We start from the raw sequence: 17079 nt of genomic DNA, 5'->3' as shown, positions 1-17079 counted from the left end.
GTCAACTCCTTAAAACATGTTAATGTACCAAGCAATCAGCTCAAAATTGTTTGAAATAAACTTGTCTACTTGCTTAAATAAAGTCAGTTCATTTTCCTTACTCTAGGTATGACTTATATCCTTCCCCAAGCACTTTCATATTTTAGCATAATTAAAACCCACTAAGCAGTACTTCAATTCATCATCCCCAGCATCACTAACGGATCCTTTTTGTTCTCAGTGATCTGATGATTACAGATAATATTTCTCTACAGAAAAGTCATTTGTATCAGAAGCACATCCTGGAATAAATTTAATTTGTAACTTATGTGATGTAAATATAAGCACTGCACTGAAAAGGTTTTTCTTATTTATGCTTTTATGTAGATATATTCATTAAGCCTGTATTTTCTACGGTTTATGGCATTCATTCAAAATTGAAATGTTACACAGTCAGTTTAGTCTATATGACTATAGAGACTTGCTTGCTGATTTTGCTTTTCATTATTACCCATTACACTGATGTCTCTACTCCATCATGCTTGCAAAAAGCATATCACACTTACCAGTTACAACTTCTCGCATTCTGTGCCTTTAAATGGAAGAAGATGCCTTGCTTCTATGGGAAAGATGTTTTATGGTGCTTCTAGGAGGCAGACAGGAACAATCTAATGCATGGGATGCATGCATTAGATTATCAAATAAGATGCAGCTTCTTTCTTTTGTTGTTCAGCTGCTGTTAAAAGTGTGTCTGACTAGCAAGAGACAATTCTCTTTGTTTACAGGAAAAAGTACAGATGCATATGGGAGAGTGTAAGTTTGAAGCTGAGCTTTGCCTTTGAACTGTAGCCTAGGAGTGGTGTGCAATGATGAACAATTCTCCTCTGCCTGGATAGAGTAGGGTGAGTCTTAAAGCACCAGGGAGCTGAAGAGCCAAATGCTTTGTTGTGCCCTCTATGGCAGAGATAACTATTCAGCTCTGTGGCCTTTGTCATTTGGGAAGTGAGCTGGGAGGCTCACATGTGTCCTCATTGGAAGTCAAGTTAGCTTTCTTTTTTGCTGTATTTTTTCAAGAAGGAACACAGTTTTTCAGCACTAGCAGCATGCCTTTTGCTGACAGCACTGCACTGGCAATGTTTTGTTTTCACTCAGATAACACTGATTTCAAGGATGGCCAACTGTCAATGGGAGACCCGCTCGTGGGTAAACAACTGCCAACTTTGACATGATGCCTTGAGGGAAGATCCAGACTTAGAAAAATCAAGAAAGAGAAAAAGAGCAAGAATGAAGTCCAAAATTCAGGGCATGGGTGTGACAGGGAAACACAGAGCCTGGGATCCAAAGTTGGACAAGTCTTGTCCAGGCAACACTGAATAGGCAGGGAAAATCAGCTTTGTGCTTTGTATCCCCATATAATCATCATCCATCATCATCTTGGTAATTGACACTTGGAAATTCAGCACAAAATATAGTGTTTTTATAGTCTATAGCATTTACAGCTCCTTGAGAACTGGTAAGGCAAATGGACATGAGAACTGGTAATAGCTGGTTTTGTCTCTTCACTAAAACTTAAGCTTTTTGTTTATTTCAGCTCATTGTTCTAGCAGTCTCATTTTACTGTAATGTGATTTTTGCAAAATTTTAGTGTCTAACAAGTCTTCTGTATGATTTTCATTTGTAGAGGCTTAACCCAATGCCTTTGTTCTCAGCATGTTTAACAGTGTACAGTAATTAGGAAGAGAAATAAAAGTGTAAATCAGAAGCAACTATCAGCAGTGTTAATCATATACCTGCTGCTTCCTTATTGCAGGAGGGGTGCTATGGCTGATGTTAGAAAACATGTGAAACAGAAGGATGCAGATAGGATGGGCATGATCCACAGCACCTCCTACAGAAATAAAGAGGCTCCTAAAGCAACTCAGGGCTGTTTAAGTCATGCTGATTTCTGTTTCTCATACAGGGTCTAGGAAATAATCCAGACATCACATTTTGTAAAATGTTTGCCTAGCTTTCAATTCAAATTCTACATTTATTATTTATACTTTGGTGCTTGGATTCATATTCAGACAGCAGCACTGTTTGTACATTCTGGATGAATTATGACTCCTGTAGAAGTTCATGAAAAATCTTCCAGAGATGTTGGTAAGAAGCAAGGTTTCACCTTTCATACGAATGGAAGATATTAGAAAGATTTTTTTCCATGTATTTTATAACAATAAGTGATCATGTGACATGCTCATAGGGCTTGCTAATATATCTAGAGCTCTCTTAGCAGGCTTTTGATATAAAACCTGATGCACTGTGATTTTGGTATAGATTTTAATTGTGTGAAATTTAATTCCTGGGTAATACGAAACTTGATGATTTTTATCAGAGAAAAATGGATATACCAAAACTAAATGAATTAATGTTAAAAATATTTTCATTCAACATATACTGCTAAAAGTCTTCAAAGTTCTGAGTTTTAGAAAGATGACTAATACTGTAGTTTAAATTGTCTTACTTTATGAAGGCATACACATATTTCTTTTTCTTTGTGTAAGGTGATCCGGTTTTGGACTTCAAGAAAGGCAGTGATAAACTGCAGTGATCTTGGCAAGGGCCAACAAGATATTTGGGGCCAGAGCATGAGCCCTGTGAGGGGAAACTGAGGGAACAGAGCTTAATCAACCAGTAGCAGATATGCCTTTGAGGAGACCTGACAGCATCCTTCCCATACCTGCAAGAGGTTTCGGAGTAGATAGAGACTCCTTGATGAAGTTCATGGCAGAAGGACAAACATAATGGTCAGAATCATATTAATATTTTTTTGGGTGGTTATTTCAAGTGGTTACAATTTGACATAAAGGAATATTTCTCCTCATGAGGGCCATCAGGCATTAGAGTAGGTTGCCCAGAAAATCTGTGAAATCTTTCACGCAAGAGGAGACTGAACTGGAGAAAGCCCACAGAAGGATGGTCTGAATTCAAGGGGACCCTGCCTTGAGTAGAAAGTTGGAATAGAAATCTGCTAAGGTCCCTTCCAACATGAATTATGCTGTGATATTAGCCTGAAAAATAAGACTACTAGAAGTAAAAAAAAAGAATCTGTTATACTTCTGAGTCCTTCTCAAAATTTTCAGATACATTTAATTTCTAGAATGTCTGATTGATAAGGAGATAGGACAAAAGTGTTGATTTAAATTTGTGCTACAGTGGAACCAGCATTGATAATCAGTTGGTGGGATGAAACCCTGGAGATTTGCCATACTGTAGAACAAGGAGAACTGATACTCTAATTTATCCTACTAGCAGAAGTGAATGGATTTAACAAGTTTCCTTAATTCCCTTATCATGAATTCCACATTTGCTAAGATTTACAACACCAAATAACATAATCTTATAACATAAAATTACTATTTTTAAAGTTCAGCAGATGTGGTTGATTGAGGGATTGATATATGCATTATTCTCCATTTCTGTGCTTGCTATTATTTCCTAAAGGGAGGATTATTTTCTTTTCTGAAATGCCAAGGTATTGGGATGTTATTGTTACTATTGTTATTGAACAGCAGGTTCACCACTTGTAAAAATCCAACATAAATCAATTAACATGTGTCTTCATAACTCTTTCCTTTTGCCAAGTCTGAAATAATTAAGTTGATTCAGAACTTATTGCATCAGATCCAAAAAAAATATTCTGACTTCAGAACTAAGTATTGATTAATTAGGATATTCTCATTGAGTTAATAAAGTCAGAATTTTGCTGTGCTACCAAGAGCATCTGTTATGATGTATAAAACTGAAATTTCTTTCTTCTCTGTTCTCTCCTACTTTACTGCAGCTAATAAAAAAGGAATGACAAAGTTAATTAAATTCAGATGGAGTGTGTCAAGCATTGTCAAGATCTCAATGGCTACTTTAATAAAAGTAAAACCCATGTTTGCGTGGTTGCGTAGTAATTAAAAGTCTTTTTTTTAAAAAAAAAAAAAAAGGAGTTTTGATAAGGAAAACTGTGCTGCATTACCAAAACCTCATCAATTTGTCAAGTACGGAATGTCAAAGCTGCTGAATATACCTAATTGATATTAGCATTAACTTAAACCAGAACACCAGTAAAAATAAGCAGAAATTTAACTATCATTTTCTCTGCTTTCTGTGACGCTTTGATAGACAGACAAAGCAGCTTTAAGTAAGGCCACTTATAATGTCTCCTGTCAGAGAATTTTGAATTTCTAATGATGATATCTATCTCCTCTCTAGCACTTTAAGCACATCTTATTTTGTTACGTCTTTTTATTATTAGCACCCAGGCAACAGGTAGGAAAGATGAGGCATTCTGGGGTGATGTGACTTGTCCAAGGTCTCACATGTCATTGGCCTAACCATATAAAGACTTTGGAGTTTCTGAGTCATAGCTCAGTGCCCTGGTCTGCTGCAACTGCTGTTTAATGTTAACTTGTCTGTTGTTAATATCATGTTATTTCTCTTTAGTAATAAAACATCTGCATTGAAATACCATATCTCCTATAAAACAGGTGTATCATTTTTACAGACAGACAAGTAGTAGTTGAGTGAATGAATTCCAAAATTAATACTAATCCTTGGTGAAGTTGATTATTTCTGTGTATAGAAAAGAAAATTAAAGCAATACTTTGAAACAACATGCCATTCTGTAAGGATCAGTATTAGGTGTTAAAAATTTTGAGGGAAGCATAGGCTGATTAAGTGTGGATGTTTTTCATACAGTGGGTTTTAGAAGGAAAGCTCTGGATGAAGATAGTATAAACAGTCTAAGAAAGTTAATAGGAACTCAGCTGTATGAGTTACTTGAACTTTTCAGCTCTATTTTGTGTTATGGATTCATCGCTGGGCTCTTGATCTGTCTTGAATTTTGTGAAGGCTAGGTCATTTAGACTGTAATCCTATACATACAAAATACAGTGTTTCCAGTGGAACTGGAGGTTGGGTTTATTTCTGGTAAGATAAAGAAAGGCCACTTCCATCTAGCAATAACACAAATTTACAAAAATGCAAGCAGTGATAGAAAGATGTAACAGTGGGATGCAGTGTTTAATTTATACTTTACAGCAGTGGCTCTGGTGTTAAATATAGATTAGTCACTGAACTAGGCACTGAACAGTGAGCAGTTACTTATGAGTCTGGCCCATTCACTGTTATTTTGGTGTCCCAAGATGCTCCAGAGACACATTTAACAGCTTCTTTCTTTTTCTTCCTGTTTGCCTCTTAAAATATCTCTCACTGTCCCCAGTGATGGCACACTGGAGCAAAAGATCGTCCACTATATAAGATACATGGTCCCTTTCTTTCCTTTGCAAATGTTTGCTGAGTCACATACCCAATATATACCACTTCTTGCACAGTTCCAGAATCTTCAGTAGCTAATGTTATGTGATAGATTTTACAAGTAATGTGATTGAAAACTTAATTATATACAAGCATTTTATTAGAATTATAACAGTAAGTATGCTGAGACATACTCACAGGTTATCTCTGCATATGCCTGTGGTGCAGCACAATGAAAAAAGGACCAAAGGAATCCAGTGGGATACTTGTTCCAATGTCTGACTAACATCTCAGTGAAGAATTTTTTCCTAACGTCCAGTCTAAACCTCCCTTGACACAACCTTGAAAAGTCAGCTGATCGGAGCTAGCACAGCTAGAGCCGGAGCCGGCACGCTGCAGAGACCACGAGGTTCAGCAGAGATTAGGAAAAGCAGAGGGGACAGCGCAGAGACATCGCGATTCCCGACATCTCCCAATCCCCGAAGCCCCAGCAGCCCTTGCGAGAGAGCGGCTGACGGGGCAGGGGGCGTTCCCGCGGTAACGGCGACCGCACCCCTGCCCCTTGCCTTGAAAGAGCCTCTGAGAGGGCAGTGATCGGTCGCTGCTCGCCGGGCGCAGGGAGGAACAAGCAGGTCGTGTTGCGAACCCTGTTGCTGGTGTCCCAGACTGTTATTGACGAGTGAGCCAATCTCGTTTTAAAATATAAATTTATTAATTTGAGCAAGCGATAGCAGATAAAAAAACAGCGCTGGGTGCGCCGGGAGGCTCCGCTCCGCCCCCCTCTAAAACGCACACCGGGTCTTTTTGGAGGCTGTCCCTTATACCTTTTTGGCTCGGGACTTCAGCCAATCCTGTGGTCCCCCCCACCCGGACATCCTGACGTGGCTCTTTTCCACTGGTTCTCCCCACCGCTGGGGTCTCACTGTCGAGAAACTTCGAGATGTTTCCAGAAGCCTCGCGAAGCTCCCAGAAGTTTCGAGAAGTCTGCTGGAAGTTTCAAGGAGCTCCCGCCCCCAGCTCAGTTGTCATAGCAACCTCCATCCCCCATATGCTGTAACAAGACACCACCTCAAACTACTCAATCCCCCCCTTTTTCCCTCTCACAATCCCCTGCAGTAACACAACTGACTTCTCCCTCCCAATACAGAAGTCATAATGCAGAAATACAACAGCTACAAAACAAAAGAAAATATGTTTCTACACAAAGTGACAGTCACAGAGAGCTTCCCAAAATGTAACAAACAATATCCTCCTTTAAAACTTTTGATGAACAAACTCTACACATTACACAGACTGCTGACCAATATGGTCGCCTCCAGAAGGAGGGCTTGCAGTAAGGAGATTGTAGCAACTCAGACAGAGATCCCGTCCCAAACCGTGGCTGTTCAGGTCTCTGGCTGCAGGGAGTGCCAGAGCCTGCTGCTGCCGAGGGAGGGAGGCCAGCATTCCACCTGGGTGAGGTGTGAGCAGGTAGAAGATCTGCTCAGATTGGTGGCAGAACTTAAAGAGGAGATCGAGACGCTGAGGACCATCAGAGAGTGTGAAAGGGAGATCGACTGGTGGAGTAACTCCCTAGCATGTCAGCAGGAACGGTTCCAGGGAGATACCCCCCACAAGGGGATGGACCCCCTGTCCTCTCAGACAGAGAGGGATGATCCGAGACAGCCCCTGCCCTGTAGCTGTCACGCAGAGGTAAGGGACCAAAAAGACGATGAGGGCTGGAAGCGAGTTCCAGTTCGGAACCGTGGGCAACCTTCCTCCCTTCCTGCCCTGCTTCCCCAGGTGCCCCTCCGTAATAGGTTTGAGGCCCTGGATCTTGATGGAAAGGTAAGTGAGGATGTGGTGCAAGGCCAGACTACAAGGTCACATAGGAAAAGGCGGTCGACTTCGCACCTCAAGACTGCCTCTGACAAGAAAGAAAGAAAGGTCATTGTTGTAGGCAATTCCCTTCTGAGAGGAACAGAGGGCCCGATATGCAGAGTTGACCCTCATCATAGGGAAGTGTGTAGTCTGCCTGGAGCCCGGATCAGGGATATCACCAAGGTGCTCCCCAGCCTGGTGCACCCGACAGACTACTACCTGCTGCTGGTCTTCCAGACAGGTGGGGGGGAAGCTGCTTCCCGCAGTCTGAGGGGGATGAAGAAGGACTACAGGGCCTTGGGGCGGATGGTGAAAGAGTCTGGGGCTCAAGTGATCTTCTCCTCAGTTCTTCCATCTTCCGGTGATGATGTGGGACTGAATGGGAAAATTCAGTCCATAAACAATTGGCTACGAGACTGGTGCTTTAGGCAGGGCTTTGGGTTCTTTGATAACAGCTGGTTTTATAAGGCTCCAGTCCGGATGATGGCACGTGGGAAAGGTTTAACTCACAGAGGCAAAAGGATGTTGGGGCATGAATTAACAGGGCTCATTTGGAGAGCTTTAAACTAGATTCGAAAGGGGATGGGGTTGTAACTGGGCTTGCTCCTGTGGGGCAGCACTCTAAAATTGAATGAAGACTGGGAGGCCTTCTATAATCCTAGGGTGAAATTGGAGAGCTCAGCTTCCTCCTTGAAATGCCTGTACACCAATGCGTGCAGCATGGGAAATAAGCAGGAGGAGTTGGAGACCTGTGTTAAGTCAGAAGATTATGATCTGGTGGCAGAGACGTGGTGGGACAGCTCACATGACTGGAATATAGTCATGGAGGGCTATGTCCTTTTCAGGAAAGACAGGCCAGCCAGGCGGGGTGGTGGAGTTGCTCTTTATGTGCGAGAGCAGCTGCAATGTACTGAGCTCTGTCCAGGAACAGGGGATGAGCGAGTTGAGAGTCTGTGGGTGAGAATTAAGGGGCAGGCTGGCAGGGGCGATACTGTTGTGGGTGCCTGTTACAGGCCACCAGATCAGGGTGAGGAAGTTGATGAGGCCTTCTACAGGCAGCTGAGAGCGGCCTCACAGTCACAGGCCGTGGTCATCGTGGGGGATTTTAATTTCCCTGATATTTGCTGGAAGGACTACTCAGCAACCCAGCCACAGTCCAGGAGGTTCCTCCAGTGTATGGATGATAACTTCCTCATCCAAATGGTGGATGAGCCAACCAGGAGAGGAGCGCTGCTGGATCTCATCCTCACTAACAAGGAGGATCTGGTCGAAGCAGTAAGGGTTGAGGGCTGCCTTGGTTGCAGCGACCACGAGATGGTGGAATTCAGGATCTTGTGTGGTAGGACCAGTACAATAGCAAGTAGAATGAAAACCCTGGTCTTTAGCAGGGCAAACTTTGGCCTTTTCAAGCAATTGCTAGGGGAAATCCCATGGGCAAGGCTGCTTGAAGGTAAAGGGGCCCAAGATAGTTGGTTGACATTCAAGAATTGCTTATTCCAAGCTCAAGAGCAGAGCATCCCGACACGTAGGAAGTCAAGGAAGAGGGCCAGGAGACCTGCGTGGCTAAATAAGGAACTGCTGGGTATGCTCAAGTGGAAGAGGAGAGTTTATAGGTCATGGAAGGAGGGGCTGGCCACTCGGGAGGAATATAAGGCTGCTGCTAGAGGATGTAGGAAGGCAGCTAGGATGGCTAAGGCCTCCTTAGAATTAAATCTGGCCAGAGGGGTCAAGGACAACAGAAAGAGCTTTTTCAAATACATAGCTGGTAAAACTAACACCAGAGGCAAGGTTGGCCCACTGGTGAACGGGATGGGTACCCTGGTGACAGAAGATACAGAGATGGCAGAGTTATTGAATGCCTTCTTTGTCTCTGTCTACTCTGCCGGAGGCAGTCCTGAAGAGCCCTGTACTCCTGAGACCTCAGATGAAGTCAGGTCACTGGAGCAGTTTGCCTTAGTCAACGAGGAATGGGTTAGAGACCAGTTGAGCAATCTGGACATCCATAAATCCATGGGTCCAGATGGGATGCACCCGCGGGTGCTGAGGGAACTGGCAGAAGTCATTGCTAGACCACTCTCCATCATCTTTACCAAGTCTTGGGAAACGGGAGAGGTGCCTGAGGACTGGAGGAAAGCAAATGTCACTCCAGTCTTCAAAAAGGGCAAGAAGGAGGACCCGGGTAACTATAGACCGGTCAGCCTCACCTCCATCCCTGGGAAAGTGATGGAACACCTTATCCTTGATGCCATCTTAAGGCATGTCAAGGATAAGAGGGTTATGAGGGGCAGTCAACATGGCTTTACCAAGGGGAAGTCATGCTTGACCAACCTCATAGCCTTTTATGAGGAAATAACACGGTGGATGGATGATGGCAGAGCGGTGGATGTAGTCTACCTTGACTTCAGCAAAGCATTTGACACAGTCTCCCACAGCATCCTCATAGCTAAATTGAGGAAGTGTGGCCTGGATGATCAGGTAGTGAGATGGACTGCGAACTGGCTGAAGGATAGAAGCCAGAGAGTTGTAGTCTATGGGGCGGAGTCTAGTTGGAGGCCTGTATCTAGTGGAGTGCCTCAAGGGTCAGTACTGGGACCAGTATTATTTAATATATTCATCAATGATTTAGATGAGGGAATTGAGTGTACTGTCAGCAAGTTTGCTGATGACACTAAGCTGGGAGGAGGGGCTGACATGCCAGAAGGCTGTGCTGCCATCCAGCGAGACCTGGACAGGCTGGAGAGTTGGGCAGGGAGAAACTTGATGAAATATAACAAGGGAAAGTGTAGAGTCCTGCATCTGGGCAGGAACAACCCCAGGTTCCAGTATAGGTTGGGGAACAACCTGTTAGAGAGCAGTGTAGGGGAGAGGGACCTGGGGGTCCTAGTGGATGGCAGGATGACCATAAGCCAACACTGTGCCCTTGTGGCCAAGAAGGCCAATGGCATCCTGGGGTGTATTAGAAGGGGGGTGGTCAGTAGGTCGAGAGAGGTCCTCCTTCCCCTCTACTCTGCCCTGGTGAGACCGCATCTGGAATATTGTGTCCAGTTCTGGGCCCCTCAGTTCAAGAAGGACAGGGACCTGCTGGAGAGAGTCCAGTGCAGGGCAACTAAGATGGTGAAGGGAGTGGAGCATCTCCCTTATGAGGAAAGGCTGAGGGAGCTGGATCTCTATAGTTTGGAGAAGAGGAGACTGCGGGGGGACCTTATTAGTGTATATAAATATATAAAGGGGGAGTGTCACGAGGATGGAGCCAGGCTCTTCTCAGTGGCAAACAATGATAGGACAAGGGGTAATGGGTATAAACTGGAACACAAGAGGTTCCACTTAAACTTGAGAAGAAACTTCTTCTCAGTGAGGGTGACAGAACACTGGAACAGGCTGCCCAGGGGGATTGTGGAGTCTCCTTCTCTGGAGACATTCAAAACCCGCCTGGACACATTCCTGTGTAACCTTATCTAGGTGTTCTTGCTCTGGCAGGGGGATTGGACTAGATGATCTTTTGAGGTCCTTTCCAATCTCTAACATACTGTGATACTGTGATACTGTAATACCAGCTCTAAATTAGTTGAATTAAAAACTTAAACGTACACAAGTCCATGGGACCTGATGAAATCAATTCACAGGTCCTGAAGGAGCTGGCAAATGAAGTTGCTAAGCCACTGGCCATCATATTTGAAAAATCATGGCAGTCAGGTGAAGTTCCTGATGACTGGAAAAAGGGAAATATAACCCCCATTTTCAAGAAGGGGAAAATGGATGACCTGGGGAATTACAGACCAGTCAGTCTCACCTCTGTGCCTGGCAAAATCTTGGAGCAGGTTCTCCTGGAAGGCATGTTAAGGCACATGAAAAACAAGGAGGTGGTTGGTGACAGCCAGCATGGCTTCACTAAGGGGAAATCCTGCCTGACCAATTTGGTGGCCTTCGATGATGGGGCTATGGAACTGATGGACAGGGGTAGAGCAGCTGATGTGATCTGCCTGGACTTGTGCAAAGCATTCAACACTGTCCCACAAGACATCTTTGTCACTAAATTGGAGAGACATCAATTTGATGGGTGGACCACTTGATGGATGAAGACCTGCCTGGATGGCCGCACACAAAGAGTTGTGGTCAATGGCTCAATGTCCAGCTGGAGACCAGTAATGAGTGGTGTCCCTCAGGGATTGGTGTTGGAACCAGTCTTGTTCAACATCTTTGTTGGTGACATGGACAGTGGGATTGAGTGTGCCCTCAGCAAGTTTGCCGATGACACTAAGCTGTGTGGTTCAATTGATACACTGAAGGGAAGGAATGCCATCCAGAGGGACCTCAACATGCTTGGGGGGTGGGCTGATGCCAGCCTAATGAAGTTTAACCATGCCAAGTGCAAGGTCCTACGCCTGGGTCGGAGCAATCCGAGGCACAGCTATAGGTTGGGCAGAGAAGAGATTCAGAGCAGCCCTGCAGAGAAGGACTTGGGGGTGTTTTTCAGTGAGAAAATGAACATGAGCCGGCAGTGTGCGCTTGCAGGCCAGAAGGCCAACGGTATCCTGGACTGCATCAAAAAGATCATGACAAGCAGGTCGAAGAAGGTGATCCTGCCCCTCTACTCTGCTCTCGTAAGACCTCACTTGGAGTATTGTGTGCAGTTCTGGTGTCCTCAACATAAAAAGGACATGGAATTGCTGGAACAAGTCCAGAGGAGGGCCGTGAGGATGATCAGTGGACTGGAGCATCTCCCATATGAAGACAGGCTGAGAAAGCTGGGGCTGTTCAGCCTGGAGAAGAGAAGGCTGTGTGGAGACCTCAGAGCAGCCTTCCAGTATCTGAAGGGGGCCTATAAGGATGCTGAGGAGGGACTCTTCATTAGGGACTGTAGTGATAGGACAAGGGGTAATGGGTTCAAACTTAAACAGGGGAAGTTTAGATTTGATATGAGGAGGAAGTTCTTTACTGTGACAGTGATGAGGCACTGGAATGGGTTGCCCAGGGAAGCTGTGAATGCTCCATCTTTGGCGGTGTTCAAGGCCAGGTTGGATGAAGCCTTGGGTGGCATGGTTTAGTGTGAGGTGTCCCTGTTCATGGCAAGGGTGTTGGAACTAGATGATCTTAAGGTCCTTTCCAACCCTAACTATTCTATGATTCTTTGAATTAGGTCACTCTGGAGTGGGCTTCCTCGGTGTTTTAGTTGTCCACATTGCTTTTCCTATTGTGAGATGTACTAGCCCTTTTCTTATTTGCCATTATGAAAAGAGTTTCTTGTGGAGAAACTTTCCAGCTGTTTTTTAGCACTGCACCTCAAGTCAGATACTTACCTTTTGTTAATGAGGTAAATATTTAATATCACAGCCATGAGCTCCCATGATTGTCTGAGTATGTTCTAAGTTTTTTACTGTAGCATCCAGAAGTCTGTGGTTATGCTCTCACAACCATGGGAATATAAGTTTTGATAAAAGTTATCAAGAATACTCTAGAAAATAAAGGTAACAAGACTGAACACTGCAAAACAATGTCCACAGACATCTTGTCTGAATATTTGGACATTGATGCAGCGTGGTGAGAGGCTGTCAGGAGGCTGTGAATGGTGAGCAGGTTGGAATAGCAGAAGACTGTAAAGGTTTGGTGAACATCAAATTTAAGATGCTATGAAGTCTACTAGGCAATAATGGCTGTCTCATAGAACAAAGCCCTGTGAACCCACACCAGTGAGGAAGGTCATTGCTGAGCTCTGGCTCCTGAGAACCTCTGATTCAATGCTGTGAAGGTTGCCACTTGCCCTCAGATTTGTCTGGGCATGGAGCATGGGTAAAATTCCTCATAGATTTTCATTCTGTGGGTTTCAACTGTTACTGTGAACAGCATACAAATATTAAGTGCCTGCAGTGAACACAGGAAGAGGGGTAGGCAAGAACCTGAATAGGTGGGGAGCAAAAAGCAAATAAGAGGAAATGGCTGCTGAATTTTAAAGTTTAGTTCAGCAGTAACTTGTATAGCTTACCACCAGGAGAAAAAACAAAAGTATTCAGCAAACTCAAGCAGAAATGTAGATCAAATATTGAGTCAAATTGATGGTGCCTCAGTGACTGTATTTCAGAGGGATTTAGACAGTTATACTTTAAGTCACCAGGAAAGTGTGATAACCATGCAAGTAAATGTTAATTTCCGTGGAAATTACAACAATAAAGCACTTTGAGGTACTATCTTTCATGCAGTAAAGGTCCCAGGGTACTTTACTATTTGAAACAATTTAACCACTGTCAGACAACATTTTCTGTATTTGATTTAAACTCAGCAATAAAAATCAGTTTTTGCATTTCTGGAAATGATAAACGTTCTGCATTCAGAGACAAAACTTTTGCTATAGTACCCCTGACTCCTCCAGTCACCTGAGCTCTGTACTTTTAGTCTACCTCTCTGCTTCCTAGCACTGCTGGATGGACCTTCCATCTGTCAGTGAATATCAACCCTCCCTCAGGCAGCAGCTTTACGGCACTGAAATACTACTAAATGGTACTTAAAGTTCACTCTTCCTTTGTGCCTCACTCTACTGGTAGAGAAATGTCTTCCAAAGCAACACTATAACTGCAAATGGCACCAGAATATTCCTTTGGGTGTATCAGTTCTCATTCTGCAACACTTCAGAATTCCAGTTCTCAGGAATGATCCTGACCTACTCATTTTTTGTCATTATTCTCTGATTAAGTACTTTTGTTATTAAGAGGTCTACACTGGAATAAGTTTTTACAGGCTTGGTCTCAGTAAGTCAGCCTCTAACAATTATATTTTAATTTCTCATCCACTTAGAAAGCTGGATATCTTTTCTGTCTTTCATTTGGATATTTTCATATTGGCTTTTTTCTTTTGTGATCAAATTTTTGCAGTTCCAGAAAGGTGACTTTGAAGGGCTGAGGAACACCTAGGTGCTCTTTTACTTGGTTTTTTTCATTACACTGATACCACATTTTGTTAGCTGCAGATCTTCTCTAAAACCTTTTGCACACTAGGTTAGTTCTAAATTTAAAACCTACGTAAATGCTTTGGAATTAATTCTTATTTTTAGACAAATTTAGGATGGCAGAAAAAAAGTAGCCTGATAAAATATTCACACAAAAGATTACGTCATATTAATTTCCATTTACTTGCATATCAATGTTTGAAGGTCTTTAACATAGCTAGTTTTCTATGAGGAATCACTTGCCATGCAGAGAGATTTATTGTGTCTGGGAAACTAATTGAAATTTGTGAATTATAATGCAGATTATAAGGCTAATTCTTGCAGAGTTTGCACTAGAAAAGAAAATACATCTATGCCTGTAGATGAGTTAAAACAGCACGTCAATTTTTGGCCCAAGGGCTGGGTGTGAATCCTTTTCATTTGGCCATCATGTCCCTAAAGGATGTCATTTTTTAATTTGACATCTGATAATCTTTTCCCACACCTGCAAACTATCCTGTGAAATACTGCTATTTTCACATGAAAGACATATTGGTATCCAGAACTCTTCACCTACTGCTTGTACAACCCAGCACACATCAGCAAACTGGAATAGCCTTGTTCAGATTTCATCCTTTGGAGCGTCCTAAGAGGCCAAAGCAGGGATATGTGCTCTGCATCAGCTTAAGCTGCCTCACCCTTGCAGGTGAGTACTTTCTGGGAACTTTCACCTAAAAATTATGGTTTATTTGGAAGGAGAAAGAGGGTAAGGAGGTACTTTGGAATTTAAATTTCCAGAAAATAATTTTTTTTTTTTTTTAATGGATGCTCTTTCTGTGTTGAAATGCTCTGATTTGCAAGCATGATAACAAACCAAAAAACATTTCAGTTTAGTTCAGACTGTATTATTTAAGTGGTCAGTTTCACGAACATTATTTTTGGAAGCGAAGCCATTTTAAGACATTTTCTTTCCTTGACCCCAGCTGTTTGTTCTAGTCCTCATACCACAGTTTGCTGCCCTCTCACTTTTGCCAGTGCCATCTGCTTTTTTTTTGCCGAAGAAAATTTTTTCGTAATTACATCCCAGGCTGCCACAGTGTAGTCTGTAAACCCCATTGCCTCTTTTTAGCCTATGAGAGATACAGGAACAGATAGTGGCGGGTCACACAACGTGAGAATGGAATTACTGATCTGAACCATAGATTCAGCTCCTACCTCTGCTTCCAAAAGAAGCCAAAAGCAATGTATTAGGGGAAAAAGTATGCCAGGGACAAACAGGCAACCATAATTTTACTCAATACGCTTCCATGTGTGAAACTTCCAGAGATGGAGGTAGTGTTAGCAGCTTTCATTGAATTTCTCCTCTACTAATCTGTCCAGCCTGCCTTTGAACCTAGGCAGGTTTCTGTCACCCACAGCACCTCTATGAAAGTGCAACACACTCACCTGAATATGAATCCTGTGAATTACCACCTCCCTTTTTGTCATATTGGACTGCTTGTATATAAAAGTCATCTGATGTTCTCAGTTCTTTTATTGGAAGAGCAGTCAAAAGTGAATCTTACTGTTCCTTACCAGGGCACTCATTTCCTCCTTCTTGCATACCATGTCGTATATTTTGCCTCACTAATTCTTCCCTGTATTACCTACTTATTTCAGCTACCTATCTACTGAGAATCCTACCTGTGTTGGAGGCAGAAACATCACATACACTGACTTAAGGATTTTCCAAATTTATTTGTCATTTCTTCTTTTGTACTTTTCTTAACATGCTTTTTTTGACCAATGCTGAACATCAGACTGGTATTTTCATGGACTATCTATTATAAACTCCAAATCTCATCCCTGAGCTGCAACAACTATTTCAGAGTACATTTATTTAACTCAAAAATTAAGTTATTGTGGTTTAGACTTCCCACATGCATGGCTTTACATTTGTTTGAAATAAACACTTCACTTATTCTGCCACTGATTCTTGTAAAGCTCTTGTAATTCTCCAGTCAGTCTTCATCTTTCCTACAAGTAAAGGTGATAGTACCATTACCAAAATGTGTTATTATGGTATTTATTGATTTTTCTAGGTTAGAAAAGTACAGATCTCTGCAGAAGACTAAAGATGACACTCCAGAGCTGAGAAAATTATTTACTCCTACTTTCCACTTCGTATCTTTCAACTGTCTTTCAATCAGTGTGGGAACTTTACTAACTCATAGTAACCTGTTTCCTTTAATGCTTTTATTGTGAGGAATTTGTCAAAAACTTCTTCCAAAATCTAGCCAGACTATGTCAACCAACCCAATCAACCTTATCTGTGAGGTATTAAATTAGTGCTTTCGTAAGGTACAATGAAGCTTCAAGCTCTGCAAAATATACATGTTAAACAAAGCCATAAAAAATAATGAAATACTTCATAATTTTACTAACTATTCAACTATTTAGGCATTTTGTTGAAAATTACTAAATAGCTGAGCATATCTGCCTGAGATGGAGATGACTTGTTTGCCCTCAAATGAAAACCGAGAGACTTCATAGAAGCAGTTACAGAAGAGACAAAGTACTTAAATATAACGATAATTTTGAAGAACTTTACTAATATTTGCAACCTGGAAAAAGATTTTTTTTTTTTTTCTGATGGTAGTTTGACTATTTCATTAAAAATGTAAGAAGTACAATTTTATAAAATTAACAAAAAGAAAAATACTAATGCTGAAATATAGATTTAGAGATGCTAAGAAACCATAACAGAACATTATTGTCCAATATTAAACAGCTACGAGTTAGATGTCTTAACCTGAATTAATCGCCTAAGCCTCTGTTCTAGTCCATGTAGAGAAAGGAGATCCTGGGAGTGACTCATTTGACTGATTTTTATTTTTAACTTCAGAATGAAATGAATCACATCTAGTTCTATTGACTATGTTGAGTAGGTCTCCATTTACAAAAAAAAACAAAAACTGGGAGTGGCTGAGTCAGATGTGGATGTCTCACAGACAGACATAGCATGAACTGTGCCTTTGCATGAAACTTGAGCACAAGTT

This window comes from Psittacula echo (assembly GCF_963264785.1).
Source record: "Psittacula echo genome assembly, chromosome: Z".
In the NCBI taxonomy this organism is placed as follows: Eukaryota; Metazoa; Chordata; class Aves; order Psittaciformes; family Psittacidae; genus Psittacula; species Psittacula echo.
The sequence above is the reverse complement of the archived record's forward strand: the minus strand, read 5'-3'. Positions refer to the sequence as shown.